Genomic DNA, 18,248 nt, shown 5'->3' on the forward strand with positions numbered 1-18,248 from the left:
CTAATCTGCAAGTTGGATGGTGATTAAAAAGTACTGGTGGAGGGACCTCGCGTTGCTGAACACACATTTAAGAGAAGGTATTAACTGGATTGATGTTGTTCAAAATGGTAGGTCAGACTCCAAATCAGTATTGGATGCTGATGGACATCACGGTCTGCCAACTTGGCATACGTCTGGCACACGCTCACACAAGCAATGCTAGACATGGCCAGGGGAGGCACCAATACTGATTTTTACAAGATCTGGCACCCATAGAGCTGGATCTATTGGCACTACAGAACCAAATTTTGCAATCCTAGTCTTTATTTACTCTGTCTAAACCCTTCATGATTTTAAATATTGCTATAAATTTTCTCTTAAACTTCTCTGCTGTAAGAAGAACAACCCCAGCTTCTCCAGTCTATCCACGTAACTGTAATGCTTTTCTGTGGAGGCAGGTTAGTAGTTAGATTAATGTTTTCATGGTCACCTGTGCTGCTGCCATCCTACCCATGACAAAGTGGCAAAAACTCATTTACACAGATCCAGAACCTTTGTGTGCATTTGAAAATTGTCAAAATGCAAGTCATAACTTGTACATGCATTTTTAATGACATTTACCACAATTCATTAAAACCTTGCACTGTAAAGATCCTGCCTCATTGCCTTTAAAAACAAACATCTTCCAGGTATCTCAAGGGGCTTCAATTTGATGTGCCTCAATAGTGCTGCTGTCTTAAATACCTGTGCAACTTTGGGACTTCCTCTCAGGAGCTTCACAGAATCAAACAAAGCACCTCCAAAGGTGCTTGACGTTCACCAGTTTCATGGCAATGAGGACTAGAGGAGTGTCCAGCACTAATTTTCTTCCCTATATCGTCCTTCTCCTCTAAAAACCAAACCTTCAGCCCATTGTCCTTGTAAACTTCTGCCCTACCTCCAATCTTACTTTCCTTTCCAAAATCTGAATGTGTCGCCTCCCAAATCTGTGCCTATATTTCTCGGAATTCCATGTTTGGATCCTTCCAATCAGGTTTCCACCCTGCTACTGTACTGAAATAGCTCTTATCAGAACCACAAATAGCATCTTAAGCGAATATGACAAAAGTAAACTATCCTTTCTTATCCTTCTCAGCCTGGCTGTAGTCTTTGACACAGTAGACTACACCATCCTCCTCCAACCCAGCTGGGTGGGATTGCTCTCACCTGGTTCCTGACACTCATCACCACCACCTCTCTCAACTCCTCCACTATTGCTAAATTATCAGACAGCTTATTCGACATCCAGTACTGGATGAGCATAAATTTTTTCCAGTTAAATATTAGGAAGACTAAAGTCATTGTTCTTGGTCCCTGCTCTGTTCCCTAGCTACAACTCCATCCTGGCACCAGTCTGAGACCAAACCAGTCTGTTCACAACCTTGGTGTCATACTTGAATCTGAGATGAGCTTTCCGCCACATATTCATGCTATCACTAAGACCACCGTAATAGTGCCCACTTTTGCTCCTGTCTCAGGTCATCTGCTGCTGAAACCCTCATTCATGCCTTTGTTACCTCAAGACCTGATAATTCCAATCAACTGTACCTTTCATAAACTTGAGGTCATCCAAAACGTTGCTGCCCATGTCTTAACCCGTAACAGGTCCCCTTCACCTATCACACCTATGCTTGCTGACTTACATTGATTCCTGGTCAATAACGGTTTTGATTTTAAAGTTCTCATCCTTGTTTTCAAATCCCTCCTCCCTCACTATATCTGAACCTCCAGTCCCACAGCTCGCCGAGACATCTGCACTCATCTAATTCTGGCTGCTCCAATTTTAATAGCTCCATCGTTGATGACTGTGCCTTTAGTTTCCTGGGCCCTAAGCTCTGGAATTCCCTCTCTACAGCTCTCTGCCTCTCCATTTCTCTTTCCTCCTTTAAGAGTTAAAACCTACCTACTTGACCAAGTTTTTGGTCTTCCGATCTAGCATCTCTTTCTGTGACTCAGTGTCATACTTATTTTGTAATGCTCCTGTGAAGCACCTTGGGACATTTTACTACTCTCAGGTTATTTTAGAAATGTTAGTTGTTGCTATTGCATCCATTTAGTGCTGGGAAAGGGAAAAGGTTCTCAGTTGATTTTCTGGTTCTATCTCCCACTTCTTTCTCAAATTCTTTTCATAGTCTAGTAACTGAGTCTAAAATGTATATAAAACTTCGGATATAAAAACAGCTGACAGTTAACAGAATATATTGATTACCAATTAAATCAATAAGCTATTGCAAACATCTGTTGTGCTTTTGGAACCTATATACCACACATTTTCTTCAGGTTCAGTGGCAATGATCATTCCAATAAGTGAACCTTCCTCCCTGTGAACTGCAGGTTGCCTTTACCTACACAAAATATCTAGAGTCAAACAGGAACTTTTGCTATTATATTTTAGTTTGCTGGCTATGTTATGTAGCCTTATGTAATCACCTTGTCTTTAGAAGGTGAAAGAATCCTCATCCAACCACAGTTTAGATAATGGATAACCAAACAGGTTTATTGAGTACAAGTGAGGATAATGAGCAATGAGTTACAGTAATTAACATCTTTACTTTTCTGCCTAGGGATGTAATTGCAGTTACTTCTCCTGTGCTAACATCCAATAAAGCTTACCCCTATGTAATGATTCACTGATAACCTTCAGTGGAATCTATCATAACTTCAGACGGACTGCTGAATCAGAATATGTCATTCCAAGATGTACTTTCAAATTTCTTTGAAAATTGACCTTAGCAAAGAAAAATAAAAGTGCATCTCCTAAACTCTGTCAATCAAATGTACACTTCAAAAGCCCAAGATAGTTGCTTTTGTTTTTAATAGCTTGGCTTCTTCCTGGGAGCCATTTCATCTGTCTCAAGCACTTTGGATGAACTGTGGGACCGAAAGTCATTTCCTGACCTAAGAATAATACCTACCAATTAAGAGTAATCACATTTTGAAACTATTAAACAAAACAAACTGGTAAATTGCTTGTAATTTTGTCATTTTTGCCTATACTGTGTTTAGGCTTCCCTGATATACCTGTAAGCAATACATCAGGGCTGATTTTCTCTGTTTTGCTCCCAGTAATGCATATTTCCTTATGCATTTCCAGAGATCTCCCTAAAGGGAGCAGCAGAGTACTTTTGCTAGGAACAGGCAATGTTTTATAAAAAATATTCATTCTTAGTATATGGGCATTATTAGCATAGCCAGCATTTATTGACCATGAGAAGGTGGCAGTAGCCACCTTATTAGGCTGCAACACTAATAACATCAACACACCTCCACCTCATTCTTCTCCCGCCTCATGCCAAACACAGCACTGCCCATTGCAAGTCAGCCTTTGAAGCTAATTTTTGAAAATGTGGCATATTGCTCCATTTTAACCATGTGACTATGCATATATGATTGTCACGTAGTTACTAGGGACAAATATTTACATTCACACTGTGACCTCAGTCTCTCTCTCTGTAACCACCCTTACTTAGTCCAAGTACTGCTTCTTACCACTGCTGAGTGGCTTGGAACTCTGTTTTTCTCTGGACACTCTCGATGCCTCCGGGTCTCACTTCCTCTTGTTTTGATAACTGAACTACATGGAAAAATGTTAGTAACTAAATAATTGACTGCTAAGTCACATCTATGTTTGTACATATACAGAAGCACCCTGAATAAACCAGTTGCACTGAGTTGGAAAGACATTCATGCAAAATTAAGTAAGTTCACCAGTCTTTCTAAGTGTGAGAGCTTGGAAACCAAATAATTATGCAGTCGTGATCTTACACCTAATCTGCTCCTACCTTTTGAATGCTTCCTTTCCAAGCCCCTTCACACCTGACTGCTCATCTCTTAAGTTGTTTTTACCTTGGTCAACTTTGGGCTTTCCTCCCCCTTTCTGGTTGCTCCATGGTTGCATTGCTCTGGTTCCTGTTTCTTCTGCCTGTCTGCTCCTCACCCAAATGACTCAGGGTCTTTCTTTGTCTAAGTGTTTTTAGCTTAATTTTCTTTATAATAATAGCAGGCCCTAAATTTCATCAAATATTCCCCAGCACAACTGACTCCCTCTAGGTTGCACATTTTTCCAACAACTCCCAAAGTTCACACTCACTGAGTTCTCCCAATTTCCATGCCCACCTTGAAAATTTCAAGTCCCCATTCTCACTGCAAAGGTTCTCACGAATAGGTCTCAAATCCACCTTGACTGTCCCTGTGCCCATATCCTGAATGTTCTCAAGCCTACCTTCCAAGTGGTCCAAGACTGCCTGTTCTCATACCAGGTCCTATCACCTCTCAAGTGCTTGACCGCACACCAACAATGAATGCCCCAGTGTCCACAGCCACTCTATGTGTCCATATGCAAATGCTTCCACACCAGATCTCTACTTGGTCTCTCTCTCTCAAGCTCTAACACCCCACCCCTCTGCTTTTTCTCTCACAAGTCCCAACCACCTGATCTGTTATGGCCGTTCATCCCACATCCCAGCACCTTTTTCCTGCTTGCTCCGGATCCCAGTACAAGGCCTTCTCCCAGTATTATCTGCACCTTTTTTAGAGTTGCCCAGGTCCAGTACAGGATTGATCTGGACACTGGCTTTCCCCCTGGCCTTTCACACTTTCATCTTTCTTTGGAGGAATACTTTAAGAGCTTATCAAGCAGTGTGGTGGTGACAGGATTTGAAGATGCCAGCTGAAATAGAGATGGAAGCAATTTCTACAGTTTGACTGGATTTTGACTGAATTGTTCTCTTTTTTAATTCCTTCATGGGATGTTGGCATCACTGGCTAGGTCAGCATTTACTGCCCATCTTTTCCTCTAATTTCCCTTGTTCAGAGGGCATTTTTAAGGGTCAACTGCATTGCTGTGGGTCTGGAGTCACATGTAAGCCAAACCAGGCAAGGATGGCAGATTTCATTTCCTAAAGGACATTAGTGAACCAGATGGGTTTTTATAACAATTGGCATGGTTATCCCCCATGGTTATCATCAGACTTTTAATTCCAGATTTTTATTGATTTCAAATTGCACTATCTGCCATGGTGGGATTCAAACCCAGATCCACAGAGCATTACCCTGGGTTTCTGGGGTACTAGTCCAGTGACAATACCACTATGCCACTGCCTTATGGTGGTTGAATATTTCTGAAGAGAGTTTTCTGTGGTTCTGGGAAGAAACAGTAAGATTTAGCAAGAATCAGTAAGAAGCAGAACAGCAGCACATACTGTCAAACATGGGCTCCTTTATTCTCCTTCTGGACTCCCTCCCCTGGTACATGTGTATGGTAGTCTTAAGTGGTCAAAATGCACAATGCAATTTTCAATACATGACAAATTTCAGAATTATTCTGCTGCCCAAGAAATATGTTGTGCCTTTCTGTCAACTTCGGTTTGGTCATACTAGTCATCTGAGTCAGAAGGACTTCCAGGCTCTACTCCAGAGACTTGAGCACATAGATTGTTGTGCTGATGAGTTGCCATCATTCTGATGAGATATTAAACCTCCAAACTATTCCAACATTCTCCTGGTTGGCCTCCTATCCTCCACCCTGCACACTTCTGCTCATCCAAAATTCTGTTGCCTATATCATAACCCCTACCATCCCTCTCACCCATGTGCTCTCCAACTCTAGCTTTCTGTGCATCCCCAATCCTTAGCCTCACCAGGGGTGGCCTTGTCTTCAGCCGTGTAGGCTGTAAGATCCTGAAATACCTCCCTAAACCTCTCTTCTGAATTTGAATGGGCAACACAGTAAAGATATAAGCACAAAAATAAACTGTCTCTCTAACATTGCAAATTTGCAAATTCACAAAAAAGGCACTTGCCCATAACTTATGTGAACTGTTTTCTCTTAATACTTAACCAGCAGCTAACTCAAAGTTAAAAAATAGGTTTTCAACCAGCTTGATGAGCTAGGAGATAACATATAGTATAATTTATCTCAGCGTCGGGAACATTGGTGAGGAATTTGCAACTGCTTAAAAATGTTAGGTGGGTGGTGATTCATAAACTGCTTTAAGCTGACAAGGGCTTTGGATTGTGAGAAACCATTTAGCCTGTTTCAGAAAAATGCAAGTAAACGAAATGCGGAGTTAAGTATGCGTAGGTTAAATGATCCTGGTGAATCAAAAGTGATTGTATCTGCATAGAAATGAAGGCGAATTGGAAGGATTCTATTTATTAAGGTAACGACTGCCAAGTACTGTATTAAGGAATGTTTGTGAGCCATGTGTTGACTGTGCTGTGTGTTGTCAGCAATGCCCGGCACTGGCTCAGGTTGCAGTTTGACAGCTGCCTCACATCCCCTGGTTTGATTGGTAGCTGGCGTGCATGCGCTGTAGGTGGCGGCTGCTGCTGCCTCTATCGAGCGGACATCTTTATGTGAGCCTCCGCTTCAATTGTGGTTAACAGACGGGATCGGTTCTGATAGATCGCAGGGTAAGGAGCGGACTCTCTCTCCCCCCCCTCCTCTCTGATTTTATTTTCTGAAAGTGGCTTTGACTTCTTAAATTTGTGTTTTTCCTGTGTGTCAAGTATCTTTTTCGAGTGAACTCGAGAAAGAGACGTCAGGACTACCAACCCGTCTCTGGCTGGAAGTTTCCAGGGGAACTTGTGGTAAGACGCGAGGCCAGTTGGTGATGGAAACGGTAACCAAGTCAGTGTATTTATTTGGGAGTTTGGGCGTGTCTTCTGCACTTAAGAATCCAGACTATTCAACTAGCAGCAGAACTTGAGGTTATCTGCTGTGGAGTACGGGGTTCAAAACCAACCTGTAAGAACTGTTATGTCACTTGAGGCACGTAGCTCACGGTGGTCTCCCAGCCACAGGACTGTCGACCAAAAAGTCCAATCCTCCATGCTCGAGTAGTTTTTTTTTGTTCAGTTCTTCCGCAAACTCTAGGTGTTGCTGATATTTTGTAACCGCTCTGAATTGCCGCCCTTTTGAAGCTAATGCAGCTGAAGGTGGTTGGGGACTGGAGTTACTTAAAAGGCGGATGGGGAAGTGTGGCAGGTTTCCTTCCCTGAAAAATATATTTATTTTGGATTTCCAGCATCCACAGTTTTTTGCTTTTTTTTTCCCTTCCCTGAAGGATGTTCGTAAACCAGTTGGCTTTTTATGATATTCCGGTGATTTGATGATCACTTGCTGATACTCTTATCAGCATTTTATTTCCTGATGTTTTAAACTGAATTCAAATTGTCAAACTGGAATTTTATCTCTAATTTCTAATATTTTATTTCAAGGAATGTGGGCTAGCCAGCGTTTATTGCCCACCTCTAATTGCCCTTGAGAAGGTTTTTTTTTAAAAAAATATACTTTATTCATAAAATATCTGGAAGAACATTACAACATATTTCTAAATTGCCATCACAAGAGGTGCAATCAGATTCAACTTTTACATATGGATCATGAGGTGCTTCAATACAATCAATGAATATTAGTCATTTCAATATGGTGATTGTAGACAGTCAGCCAACTCCAGTACCGTTGCACTATCAATCAACATCGTGTTGCACTCTGAGGTGCTTCAATACAATTATAGTAATTGTCCTTGAGAAGGTGGTGAGCTGCCTACTTGAACTGCTGCAGTCCATGTGGTGTAGGTACACCCACAGTCCTGTTAGGGAGTTCCAGGATTTTGACCATTACGTCAGGCCTCTGAGTTAGAAATCTGGCGACACAGCCACTGCACTGTTCCTTTTTAATTGTGTTTTTTTGCATCTGGAACTAATACCAAGTCTTTTTAAATATCTGCAAAAACTAGTTGGTCATCTTGCTTATCTTAATTTCTAAAAAAAAAGTAGTGTGAGCGTTTTTTTGCTGACTTGTACATGTACATAGGGTGCTAAACAAATGTTTTTTATGTGGTTCAGGTAAAGAAAGCTCTTCTGGTAATGTTAATTACAATTGTTTTATAGTATAATGTATTAGAGCAGACTGTGTAGTACCAAGGCAATAATAGGGTTTAACAATTTTAAGTAAGATTTTGCTCCCCCACATATCAAAGGATATGGCCAAATTGAAGTGGAGAGCCTTGAAAGTTCATTCTTTCAGCAGCATTGTATTATGTTCACTTTGAAGTGTTGCTGCCATCTGAAAGGAACTGGGTTTGAGAGCAAATTAGTGTAGATGAATTTTTATTTTGGGTAGGGTGGATATTTAGGAGACCTTGTTGATGTTTCTCTTCTAGGCAATGGAAGAGTTGAGGTTATTTGAATGTCCTAATTGGTGGTGGTGGTGGTGGTGGTGGTGGGGGGGGTGCTAGTTTAATCAAAATGAAGCCAATTTGTTCCACTTTGTCAATTTTTAAAGTTTTTACAAGTTTTTATATAGAATCATAGTGATATAGCATGTGTGAAAGAGTTGTCCAATTAGCTCCAATCCCTGGCTCCAGCCCCCTTCAAGTATTTATTCAGTTCCTTTTCAAAAGTAACATTGACCCTGCTTCAACCACCCTTTCTTGCAGTGCGTCCCAGGTCACAACAACTAGTGACGTTATTTTTTCACTTATATTCCTCTGGTTCTTTTGCCAATTATTTAAATCTGTTATTCAGTTGACATTGAAAAGAGAGCAAACAGGGAGAAACTATCAAAACTGTTCATGACTTTGAACACATCTATCCAATCTTCTCTGCTAAAAGGAGAACAGCTCCAGCTTCTCCAGTTTCTCCACACAATTGGAGTCCCTCATCTCTGACCATGCCAGTCAATCTCTGCTGTACCCTTTCCTTCCTAAAGTGGGATGCCAAGAATTGAATGCAATACTTTAAAATCACTGGATAGGCCTCAGCTAAATGTTTAGTTAGCATAACTGCTTTGCTTGTACTTTCTCTTTATTAATAGAGACAATGATCCCATATGTTTTTAAACAGGTATTCTGGACTGTCTTTTGTGTATATATATCTTGGGGTCACTGTTTCTGCACCTCCTTAGTTTAGTTTACATTGTTACTCAATTTTTTCCCCATAAGTTTGGAAAAAATAAATGAGGAAATTTTAAACACCGTTTGGAACTTGGGAGCTGATTCTTGGGAAAGCCAATGATTCAGCCTCTCTTTGATCTTTACTGATCTGTACGGCAATTCCATTTACCTGTTTTTTGCTTTTTCTCCCTGGTTACCTTTCCTCCTCGAGATACCAGGCTCTAGGCAGGTGATAGTGATCATGGAATTCCATGGATTGGTCCATTATGCTTGGCAGAGTACTGCAGTGGTTTGCTGTTGCCTTCTGCAGTATTGCTGACCAGGAAACACCCCACTCTTACCGTCAGCCATCAGGTGTATTGGAAGGATTTACAGGCTGATAATCAGCCTGTTTGGCAACATTATGAATGCACCTTCCATGGCCATCAAGTCCTGAAGTGAACCTGGAGCTTCTGGCCCAGAGGTAGGGATGCTACCACGGTGCCACAAAACCTCTCTTGCTACCCTTACCTCACAAAAATCTATTGATCTGTCTTCAAAGTTTCAGTTGAACCATAGCCTTTGAGTGGAGAGGGTGGGGAGGGATGGTCATGTAGAGAGAGAGTTCCACTGCATGGAGGCAGTGGTCAGGCAGCAAATTGGAAGTCCCACAGGGACCTCTGACCTGTGCTCCCACTAGTTGACCCAGATGCGGAACATTATTCTTTACAAAAAAGGAATAAAAAGTACTGATATTGGAAGCAATGCAGGAGGGATTAGATTGTTGGGAATGTCTGAATGCACAAAATGGAAGATAATGCTTTTCACTACTGTAGCTTTCCTTGTGCCATATCTATCCATTGCAGACTAATTGATATTGATTGCTGTAATTGGCCAATAAATATTATTTTCACCTAATTCCAGGATGTTAGAAGGTAAATATTCAGATTGTACCATTTTCTGACAGCCTGACACATATGAAAGACTCATTCCTGTCCTTTTACATTGCATGCAATGTGTTTTTTCATTAAGTACTCTAACCAGTCTCTATCTTTTGCACCTTATTATGTATTCATATTTCAATTTTCGTAGCCAGTTTTAAATTTGAAATTTTGTTTTGTTTATTCTCTGCATTATTTTCTTTTGCCTACATCAGTTTTATTGTTCTAGTGCTGCACTTGTTTTACTGCAGCATTATTTGCATTCACAATGTATATTCAATTTTTTTTTTTTGTCCTTCCAATATGTTTCTATCAAACCTGCTCGTCCTCCTTTTTATATAGGTCATTTGTGGGCCTTGTGTAGCTAGTAATAATCACTGAACATGGAACTTTGCTTATGCTGGTAGTTAGGAAGATCTTCCTTTTAAAAAGGTGGTACTATATTAGCATAGCATATAGAAGCAACTTTTTAGTTATCTCGTTGGCCCTGGGAATCTACCTGCTGAAAATGAAGGAGGGACATTGCAAAAAATATTCTCATAACCAACACTTCCTATATTATGATTCAAGTTTGTGATGTTGTTAATCTGTAACCTCTCATATCCCCATGTTGTTGTGCATTGAGATTCAAAGTCACCCACTCTTTTTAGGTTGCACACCATTTAAATCATGTACATAGTAGTGTAATTTCCAAAAATAGAGTTCTACCTTTTTAGCCCATGATGGTCTTCCTGATTTACTCATCACAAACAAATGTCTGTCATATGCTTCCCTATTTTAAGAAAAAATTCAGCGGTTTCTTCTCTATCTGTACAGGATTGCAGTAGTTATTTCCACCTTTAATGTTACATATTTTGATTACAGTGCTTCTACTTAATTCTAGTTGGCTGTTAGCATGTTTGTTTCTCCCCCACAAAAAACTGCACTCCCCCCACTCCCTACCCAGTTTATCCTTTCTAAACCTGCCAAATAGTGTATCACTAAATCCTTTTCCCAGTCTGTTATTTGTATGACGTTGGTCTCTTGCTGTTCTTAAAAACCTTCAATTTAAATTCTGACCTTTGCATTTAAATCTCTAACAATCCATGTCCTTGTAACCTTAAAGGCATGTCATATTCATACTTAACATAAACTATAAGACCATAAGACATAGGAGCAGAAATTAGGCCATCTAGTCTGCTCCACCATTCAATCATGACTGATAAGTTTCTCAGCCCCATTCTCCCGCCTTCTCCCCATACTCAGTATGGAATCTTCTGGAACTGACTTTTTAAACAAAAGACAATGATGGGCAGCAATAAATGCTGCTGAGGATCACTTCTCAGTTTGTGGATTCTAAAACTGCCACGTTGTCTTGAAAGGACACCTTCAACACTAGAGGTATCACTATCCACCTCCTGAAACCATCCAAAAAGGTATTTCCTGGGTTGAATGGGTCATCCTGAAACCAAGGCAATGATTGTCTCAAATCACCAGGACGAATGTCTAAACAATAATCCAGGTTTGGCTAATCAATTTAAGCCCAACAATATTTGAGGGAGCTGTGAGAAACCACATGGTAAGGTCACCATGTAGGTTTCTGTATTTAAATCTTTAAACTCTGCACAAAAAATGCAGCAGCAGAAGGGGCAGTAACACCTATGCCACAGGAGCTAGAAACTGTAACATCGTAAGGTCTCCAAGCCTGTTCCTTTTCAAATCCACCAATGTAGCAAACAGATCTCCTGGTAATAAAACTACACATAACTAATTCTAACCTGCAGAAAGTCCACCTCTTCGAGACAATCCTGCAATGACTCTGATATTTGACTTTGGCTATTAAATTCACCCTTCCACACTTAAGGAGTGGAAAACATCTTCATCAAGCCTGCACCTTGTATTTTCCAAGTCGAGCCAATCACATGAATTACGAACTATTCTTTTGTTTATAACTTGTAAAAGTACACTATTCTCTCTTAGCTGTATTTATCTCGAGTCTGTGAATGACGTAGCATTAGATTTTTGGGGAAGAATGTGTGAATAAATAATCTATTTAATCCCACAAACTGCTTGCAGCTGGTTATTCAAATTATTCACACTCTGGTTAACAAATGCACATCTTTTCCTTTTCAAAAACACATTGATTATGGACAGTAAGGGAAGTAAAGGATTTTTTCAGTTCTTTCTCCTCCTTATCTGTGACATTCCCAATACTCTGGCCTCTTCTGCATTCCCCACTTCTTTCAACTCATTATCAGTGGCATTGCCTTCAGCCTGCTCTGCACTAAGATATGGAATTCTATTGCAAGGCTTCTCCAAGTTCCTCTATGCCTTTAAACGTCCTCCTCACACCTGCTTCCGTCAAGCTGGTCCCTCTGGTATCTGCTTTGGTTTGGTGTTAAATTTGATCTGATTATGCTTCTGTCAAGTGTGCTGGGACATTTTCTACATTAATTGTTCCAGTGATTTGTTAAATTCAGCAGTTGAAGCTGTCTGTCTGGATGAGTTGGGAGAATTTCCAAGATGTTTGTATTGCTTTACTTTTTGTTTCCAGGAAACATTTAGTGCATGTAATTTCACAATTGTTAACATGCAAGAGTTGTGATTAGGTGAACTTTATTCACTCATGGGATGTGGGTGTCACTAGCTAGGCTGGTATTTATTGCCCATCCCTAATTGCCCTTAAAATTCTTAGTGTGCCTTAATGTAATGCTCATTTCTGACACTCATTTGGTAAATATTCTTTCAGGTGCACTTTATTCTGTTCCATCAGGAACAATAAGAACCCATTCCCCTTAGCTTTTCTATTACTTTAAAAGTGTGGATGCTTCTTCCAATGCAAGTTGTGCTTTCCATGAACATACATTCGCAGTTGGTTGGCTAATGTGGGAGCAATAAACTAGGAAGAAGATTGCATTGGAAATCTTGGGTAATAACATCTCAGTTGAGTCTGCTGGTAATTTGTCTGAATAAGCTGCAAGAGACCCACCCACCCTTGAGGTATGGACCATTTTATATCCATGTTTATTTCTAAACCAGTTCAAACTGTTTGCAATAACAAAAAGATGTGATTATAACCAGTTTTGACATTAATCAACTCTTTGGTTATAACAATACTTAACAATCTTCCATTAAGACATAATGTCCACTTGGTGATTTATAGATCAAGTGAAACAGCTGCTTCAGAAGTTAGTATCATGCATTATGAATCAACAGTTATTGCACTCAACGCTAAGAAAATGTCAGTTCTTCAATCGGTGATTAATCTTGGCACCGAATTGCGTTGAAGTCTTATTGGGATTTGTAACTTTTTACGCCTGACATCAGCTGGGTGTTGCTGAAGTCAGTGTCATTATTATGACTGTTAGTCAACTATCCACATCACTTATTTAATCCTGAACCAAGGCCATCTAACATTGTTTGCTTGGAAAAATTGACAAATTCCTGGAGCGCAATTCTGAAAAGCAGTTCAGGATCCTGAAATTCTGAGTAGAATGATTTTGAAACAGTGACTCAGACAATAACATGAATCCAATTAATGAAAAATAGTTCAGATAAGGATATTGGTTTGTGAAATAATACTAGAAGGGATTTGGCCTAGCCAGATCACTGATCAGAGGTGGGGAATATACATTTGAATATTTTAGAATATCAAACAAGGTGGAAAGGAAGAGGTGTATCCATGTGGATAAAAATACATTTAAAGGCACATAGTTCAAAATCTGGCCAATCAATACTGGAGGGGTGGGGTTGGTGGTGCGTGCACAAAATGAGTGATATAGTGGTACTGTGAAATGGGGGCAGAAAGGCCAACAGAAAATAGGGGCATGTCTGAGTTATTAGGAAGATGGGGCAGCTCAAGGATGAAAGAATTTAGAAACTGATGGAAAATATTTCCACCAATCTGGTCGTACCTTGCATGAGTTCAGAACATTCAAAAGTGCTTTCCAGCCCAGAGTCATTTTTCAAAGCGTAATCACTACTTTTGTGAAAACTGATGGACATTTATTAACAATGCTAGGTTTGACAAACAGCAGGAGGATAGATGACCTGCTGATCTGTTTCAACAGTGTTGCTTGAGAGAGAAATGTTGGGCAGGGCATCAGGGAAAACCTGTTTTCCGAAAGCCAGGAAGTGGAGTTTGAAGTCAGTCTTTTGACTCTAGCCAGAAGCTACCACAGAACCAATTGCTGCTTACTCATCATCCAGTGAATTATTTATTTGTTGAATACAGCTTGCCTTTAACTAAACATGTTGGCAGAACTTGATTGACCTATCATAATATTTACTCATTTTTCATCTTGAACAATGCACTCTTAAGAGATTGCCCACAAATGATAAGGCAAACTGGTCCATATAATTTCTTATTTTCTCCTTTGGACATGTGATAATTGTAGAAGAGTAATGGGTTCTGTGGGGTGGTGGGAAAGAAAGCAGAATTCTAGGTGTATAAGTCATTGGGACCTAATGGCATTCACTAAGGTCAATCATCTGAGTTCCATGCTGTCATTGCAGGAGTTCCTCAGAGTAGTGTCCCTTTGTCCAATCATCTTCAGCTGCTTCATCAGTGACGTTCCTTCCATCATAAGTCAGAAGTGGGGATCACTGGTTTGCTGATAATTGCATAATGCTCAGTGCCATTAGTGGCTCCTCAGCTACTGAAGCAGTCCATGTCCAAATGCAGCAAGACCTGGACAATATCCAGGCTTGGGCTGACCAAGTGGCAAGTAACATTTGTGCCCCATAAGTGCCAGGCAATGACCATCTCCAGCAAGAGAGAGTCTAACCATTGACCCTTGATATTCAATGGCATTACCATCGCTGAATCCCCCACAATAAACATCCTGGGGTTTAACATTGACCAGGAATTGAACTGGACTAGCCACATAAGTACTGTGGCTACAAGAGCAGGTCAAAGGCTAGGAGTCCTGTGGCGAATAACTCATCACCTGACTTCCCAAAGCCTGTCCACCATCTACAAGTCAGGAGTGTGATGGAATGCTCTCTACTTGCCTGGATGAGTGCAGCTCCAATAACACTCTCAAAGCTTGACACCATCCAGGACAAAGCAATCCGCTTGAATGACACCCCATCCACAAACATGCACTCATTCCACCACCAACACAGTGGCAGCAGTTTGTACCATCTACAAGATGCATTGCAGGAATTTAACAAGGCTCCTTAGACAGCATCTTCCAAACCCATGACCATCTAGAAAGACAAGGACAGCAGATGCATGGGAACACCACAACTTGAAAGTTCCCCTCAAACCGCTCGCCATCCTGCCTTGGAAATATATCGTCATTCCTTCACTGTCACTGGGTCAAAATCCTGGAACTCCCTCCCTAACAGCACTGTGGGTGTACCTATCCCACAGGAACTGCAGCAGTTCAAGAAGTTATCTCACCACCACCTTGGGCAGTTAGGGGTGGGTATTAAATGCTTGCCTAACCAGCAATGCCCACATCCCATAAATGAGTAACAAAAAAATCGAAGTTAATGAGGTGACAGTAGAGGCTCTTGCCACAATTTTTCACTTGTATTTGCTAATTGTATTGGGGTTTGGGGTAGCTTTATCAAGAAGGGATAAAAGGATGAACAAAAGAAAAATCAAATGATCCTGAGGTGTGGATGAATAGAGACCTACAGGATCAAACACTTTCTTGAAAGTGACAGCAGCGGATAAGGCCATATAAATGTTAGCAGCTTTTCCCATTTTATAAAATGGTACCTTAAGAGTACAAGGCTTAAATGTTTATGCTAAATTTATACACTGCATTGAATAGGCCATGGTTAAAATATTTTGTGGTTTTAGGCATCCCATTATTTCCTTGATGAAATTATGGAGATTCTACAACACACATTCATCAGGATGACTCAAAGTATGGGAACCTATAATTGACAAGAGACTTGAGATACTGGGAGTATTTCCACTGGATGAGGTCCAAGGAGATTTAATGAAGGATTTTAATATTTTGAAATATTTTTGATAATGAATAGGGAAAGACAGCTTTTCTGATTGTGAGATTGTGAATGAGATTCAGGAGAATTCTTTATGCAGGCAAATGTTAAGAGCATGGAATGCTTTGCTGTGGGAAATTGTTGAGACCGCTCCATCTTTTAAGGGAAAATTGGATATATATTTTAAAGTAAATGAGGATACAAGGCTATAGAATGAATAGGTCACACAGTGAGTTTGAGCTGGCACCTGCACGATGGGGTTTAATTACTTCTTTCAGTGATGTAAACCATGGTGTAACTCTTTTGACTTAAAACCAATTAAACCAAATTAACAAAATTGGGATAACTCAGGCACAGCCCCTAATTCAGGTCAGCTGTAAAACCAAGAACAAAGTTTAAAGGAACCTTTCAAACTTTAAATCAAAATGTGATTAAAGGGGTCAACAAAACACCCCAGTCCCCGCGGTGCCCACCGAGCACAGAAGGCTAAACCATGGTGTAACTCTTTCAAGTACAAACACGTTTCCATCTGTTCCTATTCAGATGAAATTACATTGTTTCTTAATTTGCCATGGTGAGATTTGAACTCTTGATCTTGGGGTTACAAGCCCAGTACCATAACCACTTGGCTATTTAGGCCAAGCCTAAACCATGGTGTAACTCTTTCGAGTACAAACCCGTTTCCATCTGTTTCAGATGAAGTTACATTGTTTCATAGTTTGCCATTGTGAGATTTGAACTCTTGATCTTGGGGTTACAAACCCAGTACCATAACCACTTGGCTATTTAGGCAGTTGCATTGCAACCAGTATGAAAACAAAGACCACTTTAAAGTAGTCTCAAAAAAACACCTGTTAAAATTCTTTGGTTTTAACATTGACCAACTGATGTTGTTTGGGTTCACATTAATCCAATTTGTGTTGGTGCAATTATGTCTTCAACTACAAAAGTTTCCCAATTTATCTAAATCCATCCTATAGTACCAAAGTACTAGCAATTATACTGAGCTAACAATTATATTCAAATGCAGAGCCTAATAATGTGTATATAGATTGAATTTAAATACGTGTGGAAAAGCTCCTTTTTAGTTCATTCTCAGCATGTAATTGTCATTGGCATAGGCAGTATTTATTCCTCTTAAGATAGTGGTGTGCTTTATTCTTGAATTGCTGTAATCCCTGTGATGAAGGTAACTCCCTATCTAGCAGTAGGGAATTTCAGGATTTTGACCCAGTGCCAATGAAGGAATGGCAATATATGTCCAAGTCTGGATGGTGTGACATGGAGGGGAAGGTGTTCCCATGCCCCTGTGGCCCATGTCCTTCTAGATGATCAACCTCTCAAGTTTGAGAAGTAGTGTTGAAACTGTTGCCAAATTGCTTCAGCGCATCCTGTGTACTGGTGATGGGAAGAGTGCATGTTTAAGGTAGTGGTTAGGCTGCCAATCAAACCAGTTGTTTGTCCTGGATGGTATTGAATATCTTGAGTTGGACCTATCTAGTAGAGAGTACTTCTAACACTTCTGACTTGTACATTGCATGTGATGGAGCGGTGACAAGGGGGTCAGGTCAGCCACACCTCAGAATGCTTGGCTTCCAGCTTGATCTAGTAGCTGCAGCATTTTCTAGTCAATGACTGCCTCCAGGATGTTGATGGTGGAGTGTTTGGCTTTTGATAACGCCATTCATTGTCAGAGGAGGTCTTTACCTGGCAGTTGTGTGATGCAAATGTTCCTTATTCATTTCAATCCAAACTTTTCTTGATGCACTGGAAAATAGACTTATGTTCAGCTGCATTCACAATTCTTCAAATAACAAAGCAATCATTGGCAAATGCTTACTTCTAACCTTATAGTTCCAAGTCTGGATAACCCTCTTGACATTTCTTCACTGTTGTGTCAAAATCCTGGAACTCCCTTCCAAGGATTCTTTCTCAAGGGCAATTGGGGATGAAGAATGCTGGCCTTACCAGTGCTCTCATCCCCTGAGCAGGTAAAGAAAATGGGGAGGGTGTCATTGCAGATGACCATAGTTGAGCCCAGGATGCTACCTTGAGCTCCTGCAGCAGTGTCCTGGGGCTGAGATGATTGGCCTGCAACATTCTCAACCATCTGCCTTTGTGCTAGCTATGATTCCAGTCACAGGAGACATTTCCCCCGGTTCCTGTTGATGTCCATTTTACTAAGGCTTATTAGCAACACAATTCATTGAATGCTGCCTTGATATCAAGGGAAGTCTCTCACTCCTTACCTTTGGAATTTGGTTCTTTTGTACATATTTGGACCAAGGCAGCAATTAGCTCTGAAGCCGAGTGATCCTGACAGAGCCCAAATGGTGTATCATTGAGTGATTATTAAGTGCTGCGCGATAGCACTGATGACTTCTTTTATACCTTTGAGAATATATTCATTATGCAGTAAATGACTGGGTTGGACATGACCTGCCCTTTTTGTTTGAATGGGACAATCCTG

General features: G+C 40.5%; 2 protein-coding genes across 7 annotated transcripts in view; one reads left to right on the top strand and one right to left on the bottom strand.

Moving 5' to 3' along the window:
• mcf2l2 (MCF.2 cell line derived transforming sequence-like 2) overlaps positions 1-18,248 on the bottom strand; it is a 273,896-nt gene that overhangs the window by 144,759 nt on the left and 110,889 nt on the right. The window lies entirely within an intron of this gene.
• b3gnt5a (UDP-GlcNAc:betaGal beta-1,3-N-acetylglucosaminyltransferase 5a) overlaps positions 1-18,248 on the top strand; it is a 32,303-nt gene that overhangs the window by 3,791 nt on the left and 10,264 nt on the right. The window contains exons 1-2 of one of the 6 annotated variants that reach the window (XM_041212770.1): positions 6,372-6,432; positions 6,529-6,641. The exons of 1 other annotated variant lie outside the window; for it this stretch is intronic. The gene's annotated coding sequence lies outside the window, so the exon portion shown is untranslated. Of the gene's footprint in view, positions 1-6,322; positions 6,433-6,528; positions 6,642-6,744; positions 6,767-12,609; positions 12,818-18,248 lie in introns of those variants that run through there. 4 more of the 6 variants (XM_041212751.1, XM_041212732.1, XM_041212780.1 and 1 more) reach the window with 4 other exon arrangements.

This window comes from Carcharodon carcharias, chromosome 2 (genome assembly GCF_017639515.1).
Source record: "Carcharodon carcharias isolate sCarCar2 chromosome 2, sCarCar2.pri, whole genome shotgun sequence".
Lineage (NCBI taxonomy): Eukaryota > Metazoa > Chordata > Chondrichthyes > Lamniformes > Lamnidae > Carcharodon > Carcharodon carcharias.